The sequence below is a fragment of the Lactuca virosa genome, chromosome 9 (genome assembly GCF_052849685.1).
Source record: "Lactuca virosa cultivar CGN04683 chromosome 9, Lactuca_virosa_CGN04683_v6, whole genome shotgun sequence".
NCBI classification, from domain to species: domain Eukaryota; kingdom Viridiplantae; phylum Streptophyta; class Magnoliopsida; order Asterales; family Asteraceae; genus Lactuca; species Lactuca virosa.
In genome coordinates, this window is record NC_136434.1 from 55,595,321 (window position 1) to 55,605,915 (window position 10,595).

The window sequence follows — 10,595 nt, forward strand, 5'->3', positions numbered from 1 at the left end:
ATGACAACTACTTTAGAACCAAAAACCCGTTTGTCAAGTCCAAGAAATGAAACAATTATTTACGAAGCAAATACTAATCATACAAAAGTTCATATGCCTAAACGACTTAAATGGTCAGAAATTACTCAATCATGTAATTGGAATTTACAAAATGTTATTGAACCAAAATCTTTAGATTCTTCAAAACAAATTTCAAATATAATTGAGCATAATGATGGCTCAGTTGATATAAAATTTTCTTCTATAAATTTTTCATCATCTAGATTTTCTACTAATTCTATTCCTGAAATTGGTACTTCTAAATCTTCGTTTTCAAAATCAAAGTCTTTAAATTTAAAAACTGTTGACTATTCTAGTTCTATTCCTAAACCTCTTTATCAAGAAGATCAAACTAGTGATACAAGTTTACCAAGTCCTACTAAATCTGATTTTATTAATGTACTTCAAAATTATTGACAACAATTATGAGTAATAAAGTTCAAATAAATTGTAATTCTTTAAACAGAAATAGAGTTACTGCTATTAAAAGATTAAGAAATTCAATAAAAATATTTAAAAAACTCTTACAAGAAAAGGTATTAGAATTAAAAAAATATAAATTTAATAATTAATGATAAGGAACTATTAGAATTAGAACAAGAAATTAATAACATAAAAGCAGTATTAAAAACCTTTAATATACATCTTGATAATTATTTAACAAATTTATCTAAATATACGTGTTAATGAGTTCTAAAAGACAGATTAGTTGTTGTAATAATAATACTTTTTGGAATAATTTATTAAAGACTAGATGACAAATTATTGCAAGCGTTTCTAAAGAAATAAATAGAATTAAACAACTTAAAGAAGACGAAGAAATTAAATTATCTAATATTGAAAAGGACACATATAATTATAATATTCAAAAGGAAATAATATATTGTTTATCAAAAATGATTAAAAATAAATATATTGTTATTAGTGCTCAACTTAGTATTATTAAAAATATATCTTTCAGAATAAATCAATCAACTTGTTAAAATGAATATTAATATAGATATTTCTAAAATACCTTCATATGTTAATTTTGATTATTTAAAAGAAGAAGAATATTATAAAGATTATAATAATACAAAAAGAATTTGGCATGAAGAAAACTTTTCATATTATATAAGATTTTACATTTTGGTCTTTGGGAAGATTATGTTTTATCAAATCAAATTCACTCTCCGTTTTTTCAATGGTTCGAATTGATTTATGTTCCTAAACATAATATAGATTATCCTTTTAAAATGCAAACTGTTTTTCCTGTTTCTTCAAAAACATACAAGGATGTTATTACTAATCAAGAAATTATTTCTGAATATCCGCCAAAAAAGGAAATCATTATTGATAATAATTTTATTGCAACTCCTTTAGTTAAAGTTCCGAGTCAGATAACAAATGAAAAATGTTTTCAAAATATTATTTATCAAAATAATTATTCGAATGAAACTCTTTTAACTATTTCAGATCAACTAAATAGGATTGAAGAAAATACTATAAATTTACAGTTATCAAAAGAAAATAAAATTGAAATAAAATTTTTTTATAATAATATAGCAAGCCCTAGTAATGTCAGCTTTATTCCTCATCAAATAAATGGAAATTTTAATCTTGGAAATAAAGATTTAATTGATGAATTAGAAAAAAGACTTACTAATTTTCGTATTTCAAAAAACGTATCTATAAATATGTTAAAAACAAATAATGACTCTTTTGACGAATCTGACGAAAGTAATAATGAAAGTGAATTAAATTTAGACAATCTTACTCAACAATTCATAAATGATAATGATGATATAAATCAGCTTACAAATGATTTTTCAAGATTAAATAAGATTAATTCTTTTGGTAATAATCCAAAACCAACTATTAAAAATTATTGGAATAGACCTTCTCTTCCTGATGTTCAAATTGAAGAAAGAGCTTTTCAATATGATCGTTCAGCTTACGATGGTACCTCTGTTTACGAATGGAATATCGATGGTAACTCTGAACATCAAATTCTTAATATTGTTCAAGAAATGACCATGGCAGCTAATGCTTACAAGTCTCACAATAATACTCAACTTCAAATTGTTAATATTATTATTTCTGGGTTTACTGGTACTCTTAAAGGTTGGTGGGATTTCTATATTACACCAGAAGAAAAGAATTTTATAATGACTGCCAAGAAAACCGTTATAAAACAAGAAAATAATTTACCTATTCAAACTCAAGAAGATGATATGGTTAATACTTTAATTTTTGCTATAATCAAAAACTTTGTAGGAGATCCTACTACTTTTCAAGAAAGAACTTCTGAAATTCTAATGAACTTACATTGTAGAAAATTAACTGATTTCAGATGGTACAAAGATAATTATCTCGTTAAAGTTTTTTCAAGACCTGATTGCAAAGAATCTTATTGGAAAGAACGTTTTATTGCTGGACTTCCAAAACTTTTTGCCGAAAGAATTAGACAAAAATTAAGAGAAAATTTTAATAATACAATTCCTTATCAAAACCTAACTTATGGAGATTTAATTAATTATATTAATAAAGAAGGATTAGCTATTTGTGCTGACCTTAGATTTAAAGAAAAACTTAAAAAGGATAGAATTAATAGTAAAAATGAATTAGGAAATTTTTGTCAACAATATGGTTATCAACCATTAACAGGTCCGTCTACTTCAAAAACCAAAAAATATAATAAAAGGTCTTCAAAATATTTCAAGAAAAAGAAATATAATAAAACAGAAATTTATAAGAATTATAAGAAAAATAAATTTTCAACATCAAAAAACCCTTATAAACAATCTAATAAAAAATCTAAAAGAAAATCAAAAGACATTATTATTTGCCATAAATGTGGTCGTAATGGTCATAATGCTAATAATTGTTATGCAAAAACAAAAATTAATGAATTAAATATTTCGGAAGAATTAAAAGAACAAATTAGAAAAATTATGTTAAATTCTGATTCCAATTCTGATTCTAGTTTTTCCGATTTTCAAGAAAATGATTTAAACATTTTAGAGCAAAATAGTTCAAGTTCGGAAGAATCTGATACATGCGAATGTGTTGGAAAATGTAATTGTAATTATTCACTTAATGTCCTTACAAACAATGACAAAGATCTTTTAAAAAATTTAGATTCCATTAAAGATAAAAATATCCAAGAACTGTTAATAAAACAAATGCTTAATAAGAATGAAAATTATGTTTCAGATAATACAGAAAAATTTGGATAACAATTAAAATAAATTGGTCCATTTGCGATATTTGTTTCTGCCATAGCTAAAATAGAATTTTGAAAATCTGTATGTCTTTTATCTCTTAATATTAAGAGAACAGGAGCATCGACACCAATTCTAAAAAGAGGTTTGATAGCAATTTGAACAAGACCTAAATGAAGAAATTTATATTTTTGTCTATGTTCAAAAATAGATCTTGATGATAACAAATTTATATTTTGTTGGTCTTGACCAATAGATAGGGTTTGTTCAGTCATTTTAATTGAGTAACTTTGAAAATAATCAAAAGTCCCTATTCTATAAATTGTATTTATATTTGTTTTAGGTATAGTCCAATCATTTAAATTTTGTTCTATATTATCAATAGTTTCTTCAATAGAGTTTATATGGTTATCATCATAATCTTGTTCTTTATTCATGATATTTTTACCAGTATCATATTTTTTAGATAATATGCGTGAAAATCTACTCATATTTGATTAATTTTAGTTTAAAGATTTTATAAGAAAACTTACTTGTTCTATTTAGGATGAACAGAGATGGCATCGGCCCAACGATGATTGTGGTCCGGCTCCGCGACTTACCATACTTGCACGTCTTACGCTAATCCAACCAATCACTGGTCTGGTCTCTGTATCATTCTTAACAAAACTCATAATTTTCTTAAAATTCTTCAAACAAAAATTAACCAAATAACAAACAGAAATATCATACATAACTATCAAAAATAGAACCAGCTCTGATACCATTAGTTGCGGAACAAATTAACAAATGGACCAATTTATTTTAATTGTTATCCAAATTTTTCTGTAGGATTATTTGACAAAAATATTTTAGACACTTTGGTTTTAACTGTTGAAACAAAGAATTTAGAATTTAAAAATAACTCTAAACCTTTAGCAATCATTTATCGTGTTTGTTATAAAACCATGACAACTACTTTAGAACCAAAAACCCGTTTGTCAAGTCCAAGAAATGAAACAATTATTTACGAAGCAAATACTAATCATACAAAAGTTCATATGCCTAAACGACTTAAATGGTCAGAAATTACTCAATCATGTAATTAGAATTTACAAAATGTTATTGAACCAAAATCTTTAGATTCTTCAAAACAAATTTCAAATATAATTGAGCATAATGATGGCTCAGTTGATATAAATTTTTCTTCTATAAATTTTTCATCATCTAGATTTTCTACTAATTCTATTCCTGAAATTAGTACTTCTAAATCTTCGTTTTCAAAATCAAAGTCTTTAAATTTAAAAACTGTTGACTATTCTAGTTCTATTCCTAAACCTCTTTATCAAGAAGATCAAACTAGTGATACAAGTTTACCAAGTCCTACTAAATCTGATTTTATTAATGTACTTCAAAATTATTGACAACAATTATGAGTAATAAAGTTCAAATAAATTGTAATTCTTTAAACAGAAATAGAGTTACTGCTATTAAAAGATTAAGAAATTCAATAAAAATATTTAAAAAACTCTTACAAGAAAAGGTATTAGAATTAAAAAAATATAAATTTAATAATTAATGATAAGGAACTATTAGAATTAGAACAAGAAATTAATAACATAAAAGCAGTATTAAAAACCTTTAATATACATCTTGATAATTATTTAACAAATTTATCTAAATATACGTGTTAATGAGTTCTAAAAGACAGATTAGTTGTTGTAATAATAATACTTTTTGGAATAATTTATTAAAGACTAGATGGCAAATTATTGCAAGCGTTTCTAAAGAAATAAATAGAATTAAACAACTTAAAGAAGACGAAGAAATTAAATTATCTAATATTGAAAAGGACACATAGAATTATAAATGATCAAATTTCTCAAAAATGGAATACTCAAATAACTTTAGTAAAGGATAATTTTAAAATGGACATTACTGCTCTAATTGATAGTGGTGCTGATATGAACTGTATACAAGAAGATATATTTCCCACTTAATTTTATGAAAAAACTTCTTCTAGGCTTACTGGAGCTGAAGGAACCAGTTTAAAAATAAATTATAAAGTTTCCGATGTTCATATTTGTAACAATCAAGATTATTGTTATAAAACTCATTTAATTTTAGTAAAAAATCTTACTTCTCCTTTAATTTTAGGAACACCTTTTATTACTAAATTATATCCTTTTATGGTTCAAGATGATGGAATTATTACTAAAGTTTTTGGAAAAGAAATTATGTTTAAATTTTGTGAACCTCCGTCTTATTCAACTATTAATATTCTTAATTATAAAACAAAACAAGCAAATTACCTTATCAATGAAATTAATGATTTTCGTATACATAATCAATTACAAGATAAGTATATTCAAGACAAAATTATAGCTTTAAAACAAAAGTTTGAAAATAATGTTTGCTCAAATATTCCAAACGCCTTTTGGAACAGAAAACAACATATTATCAAATTACCTTATATTAAAACTTTTAATGAAAAAGATATTCCTTCAAAATCAAGAGCTATTCATATGAATAATGAATTAGAATCTCATTGTAAAAAAGAAATTCAAGATTTATTGGACAAAAAATTAATTAGACCTTCTAAATCTCCTTGGTCTTGTTCAGCTTTCTATGTTATGAATGCTGCTGAATTAGAAAGAGGATCACCAAGATTAGTTATCAATTATAAACCTTTAAATAAAGTTTTAGATTGGATTAGATATCCTATTCCTAATAAAAGAGATTTATTGAAAAAACTTTATGATTCAAAAATATTTTCAAAATTCGATATGAAATCTGGTTTTTGGCAAATTCAAATTCATGAAGAAGATAAATACAAAACAGGTTTTAATGTTCCTTTTGGACATTATGAGTGGAACGTTATGCCCTTTGGTTTAAAGAATGCTCCTTCTGAATTTCAAAACGTTATGAATGATATTATCATTCCTATAAATAGTTTTTCAATTGTTTATATTGATGATGTTCTTATTTTTTCAAAATCTATTGATCAACATTTCAAACATTTAAATCAGTTTTATGATTTAATTTATAAAAATGGCTTAGCTGTTTCAGCTAAGAAAATGCATTTATTTCAAAATGAAATTAGATTTTTAGGACATAACATTGTTAATAATACTATTAAACCTATTATAAGAAGTTTAGAATTTTCTAATAAATTTCCTGATGAAATTATAGATAAAAAACAACTTCAACGGTTTCTAGGATGTTTAAATTATATTCATGATTTTTTCAAAGATTTAGGAACTCTTTGCAAACCTCTTTATAATAGATTAAAAAATAATCCAGAACCTTGGACTCAAGAACATACTAATATTGTTAAACTTATAAAACAAAAAATTCCTTCTTTACCTTGTTTAAATTTACCACATCCTCATGCTAATATCATAGTCGAAACTGATGCTAGTGATATTGGATTTGGAGGTATTTTAAAACAAAAATTATCAAATTCCTCTGAAGAACAATTGGTTCGTTTTTATTCAGGTGCTTGGAATAATACTCAAAAGAATTATTCAACTGTTAAAAAGGAGATTTTAAGCATTGTTTTATGTATTACTAAATTTGAAGATGATTTATTTATGAAAAAGTTTTTATTAAGAATTGATTGTCAATCTGCAAAATCAATTTTAGAAAAAGATGTTAAAAATATTATTTCTAAACAAATTTTTGCTAGATGGCAAGCATTGTTGGGCAATTTTGATTTCGATATTGAATTTATAAAAGGAGAAAGCAATTCATTACCAGATTTTCTTTCTCGTGAATTTTTGCAGAGAAAATGAGTTCATCGTCTTCCTCCAAGATTCAGTTAATCAAAAGCTTGTTCCTTTCTCAAGTCAAAATCGTTTTTCCCCATTAACTCCAATTGCAAAAAATTCTCAACTTTATTCAAACATGCTACAATCAAAACTAGCTACTCCAAACATTTTTCCAGTTCAATCAATTAGCCCTTTTTCAAAACCTATTCCTTCTGAAACACAAATTTCAACAAATCCTAAACCTACAAATAAAGCCCCTTATGTTCTCAATCCAAATCTCTTGAAAATCCAAATACTTGAAGATTCTCAAATTCTTAAGCTTAATCAAGGTTTTCATGTTCTTACTGAACACCTCTTTGGTCGAGGAAAAACCTTTCATGAAAACTCTTACAAATCTCGAGAATATTATCAAACCATTCTACAAGAATCTGGATCTGTTCAGATTGATCACCGTTCTAATAATAAGGAAGGATCTATTGATTTTAGCAAAGCCCGAATTCTTAAAATCATTTCTCCAGAAAATTGGTCATCCAATCTTTCCTTCGAAAAACCCCTTTATCAATTCCCTGCTTATCCAAGATATTCATATTATGATTACCAAGAAGCTTGGACTAAAGCATTTTTTCTTCGAAACTATTCTCATTCATGGTTCATTTTCTTTGATAAAAATTTCAACTGTGAATACCCCAGATGGTTTGTCAATTGGTATCGTTATATGGGACTTGTTCCTATTTGTTTACCCACTGAAATTCTCAAAGGATTTTCTAAATTCAAAGAACTATTTATTCAACAAATCCCAGAATTTGAATATTTGTTACAGTTCACCATGTTATTCAAAGTTCCATGGATCATGTCCTGGACATTCTCTTATCAAGAAGCAACAGACTTAAATCCCCCTTGGCTCAATAGACAATTTCGTCTAAAATGGTGGGATAAAGTCACAATTTCTCAAGCAAACGAGCAGGCTGTTTTCAATCATTATCAATCAATGTATAATCAAAAGCCAGAAATTGAAGCGAATCTTATCAAGAGTCCATCTTCTCCAGACGCTAATCTTATTAGCAAAATTCGTGCCGCTGCAAATTCTTCCCCTGAAGATCTACAACAATTACTTCAAGAAATTCGCAATTCTCCAACTAATTCAGAAAATTCTCCCACATCTGTCAAAAATAATTTTCAAGATGCTCAAGATCCTTTTGATGATCCATTTGCAGATTAATTAAATTTTTAATTTTGGTGTTATACCTTCAATGTAAGGTATTCTTTCATTTCGTATTTCACCCTCCACCCTTGGTGTCATACCTTTTTAGGTATTTTGCAAAAGTGTTTGTTATTCAAGGGGGGGTAGTACTACGTGTTATCAAATTGTGTTAGTATTTATTCAACTGTTATCAAATTTATACACTGTGTGAGTACATCTATTATCAAAAATATTATCAAATCCTCTGCAGAGATAAGATGTTAAATTATTACAAGAAAACAAACAACTTTTACAAAGATGAAAGAAGATGCTCCATTATCGCAAAAGAAGATTTTCCATTATCAAAAAATGACAAAATATGATGCCAATTTGTCAAAAGCTTTACAGTTTTGTCTGCCACATCTACACTCCGACAAAGGCAAGTTGATTCAATAATTCTCAAGATTGATCCGGTAATCCTTCGGTTTCCCGTTTCAAGATATTTCAAGACTCCAAGACTCCTATATATTGAGGAGATATGTTTTAATTAGAATCATCTCTAGGTTCTCTAAAAATTTCTCTCATTAAATTTCTCTCTAATGTTTAGTTCATGTCTAAGAAAAGTGTTCTCCTATCTACTTCTAGATGTTCAAAATCTTTAGATTTTCAAATCATACTTGCTCCAGACGGATGCTCTAATTGTAATTTCAAAGAAGGTAATATATAAAGAATTTTATTCAATTGTTGTATTATCTCTATGGCAATCTCATTTCGAGTTATTCTAACTATTAATTCTACAAAGTTTGAAATTTTTGTTAAAATAATACTCGCATTTAATAATAATCAAGTTAATCAAATTCATGCTTGAAATATTTAGATAACTTTTGTTCTTTTATTATTCATCATGTCTGATTCAAAGATACAAGCTAATCGTCATTATTATTGTAATCAATTAAAAGCTTTACAAGTTCTAATCAGTAATCATAAGTTTATAAGCAAAGATAGAAAACAGTTTTATAAACTAATGTATGATTTTTATCATCAAAAAATATCTGAAACTACTTGTTAATTTGTTCCGCAACTAATGGTATCAGAGCTGGTTCTATTTTTGATAGTTATGTATGATATTTCTGTTTGTTATTTGGTTAATTTTTGTTTGAAGAATTTTAAGAAAATTATGAGTTTTGTTAAGAATGATACAGAGACCAGACCAGTGATTGGTTGGATTAGCGTAAGACGTGCGAGTATGGTAAGTCGCGGAGCCGGACCACAATCATCGTTGGGCCGATGCCCTCTCTGTTCATCCTAAATAGAACAAGTAAGTTTTCTTATAAAATCTTTAAACTAAAATTAATCAAATATGAGTAGATTTTCACGCATATTATCTAAAAAATATGATACTGGTAAAAATATCATGAATAAAGAACAAGATTATGATGATAACCATATAAACTCTATTGAAGAAACTATTGATAATATAGAACAAAATTTAAATGATTGGACTATACCTAAAACAAATATAAATACAATTTATAGAATAGGGACTTTTGATTATTTTCAAAGTTACTCAATTAAAATGACTGAACAAACCCTATCTATTAGTCAAGACCAACAAAATATAAATTTGTTATCATCAAGATCTATTTTTGAACATAGACAAAAATATAAATTTCTTCATTTAGGTCTTGTTCAAATTGCTATCAAACCTCTTTTTAGAATTGGTGTCGATGCTCCTGTTCTCTTAATATTAAGAGATAAAAGACATACAGATTTTCAAAATTCTATTTTAGCTATGGCAGAAACAAATATCGCAAATGGACCAATTTATTTTAATTGTTATCCAAATTTTTCTGTAGGATTATTTGACAAAAATATATATATATATATATATATATATATATATATATATATATATATATATATATATGTTTCGTTGAGATTAAAAATAAAATAGAGATCTTGAGATTCAACATCAGCTACATATTTCAAATCTGCCATTCTAACTCTTAGGCGTACCGACACGACAAACTTGTTTTAATCATAAATTATTATATAGCGCCGCCGGTTCCTTTCTTCTCCGTCACCATCCCCACCACCACAACCGCCACTGCCACCACGGGCGGAACTTCAACATATGATTTTTTTTTTGGGGGGGGGGGGGAATATAATATGTATAAAAATCGGTGAGCAGGGGGCCACAACCAAAATTTTATATTTTTGGGTCTAATATGTATAAAATTAAAGTATAATGGCTATTTGTAAAAAAAATCAGGCCATGACTGCCACCGCCACTACCACCACCTCTGATACCAGCCGATCCCATCACTGTCACCACCATTACTTATACCACTGTTACCTCTATCATCACCACATCTTCTGCCACCAACTGTCATAATCATATATGATTACTCTGAACACATATAT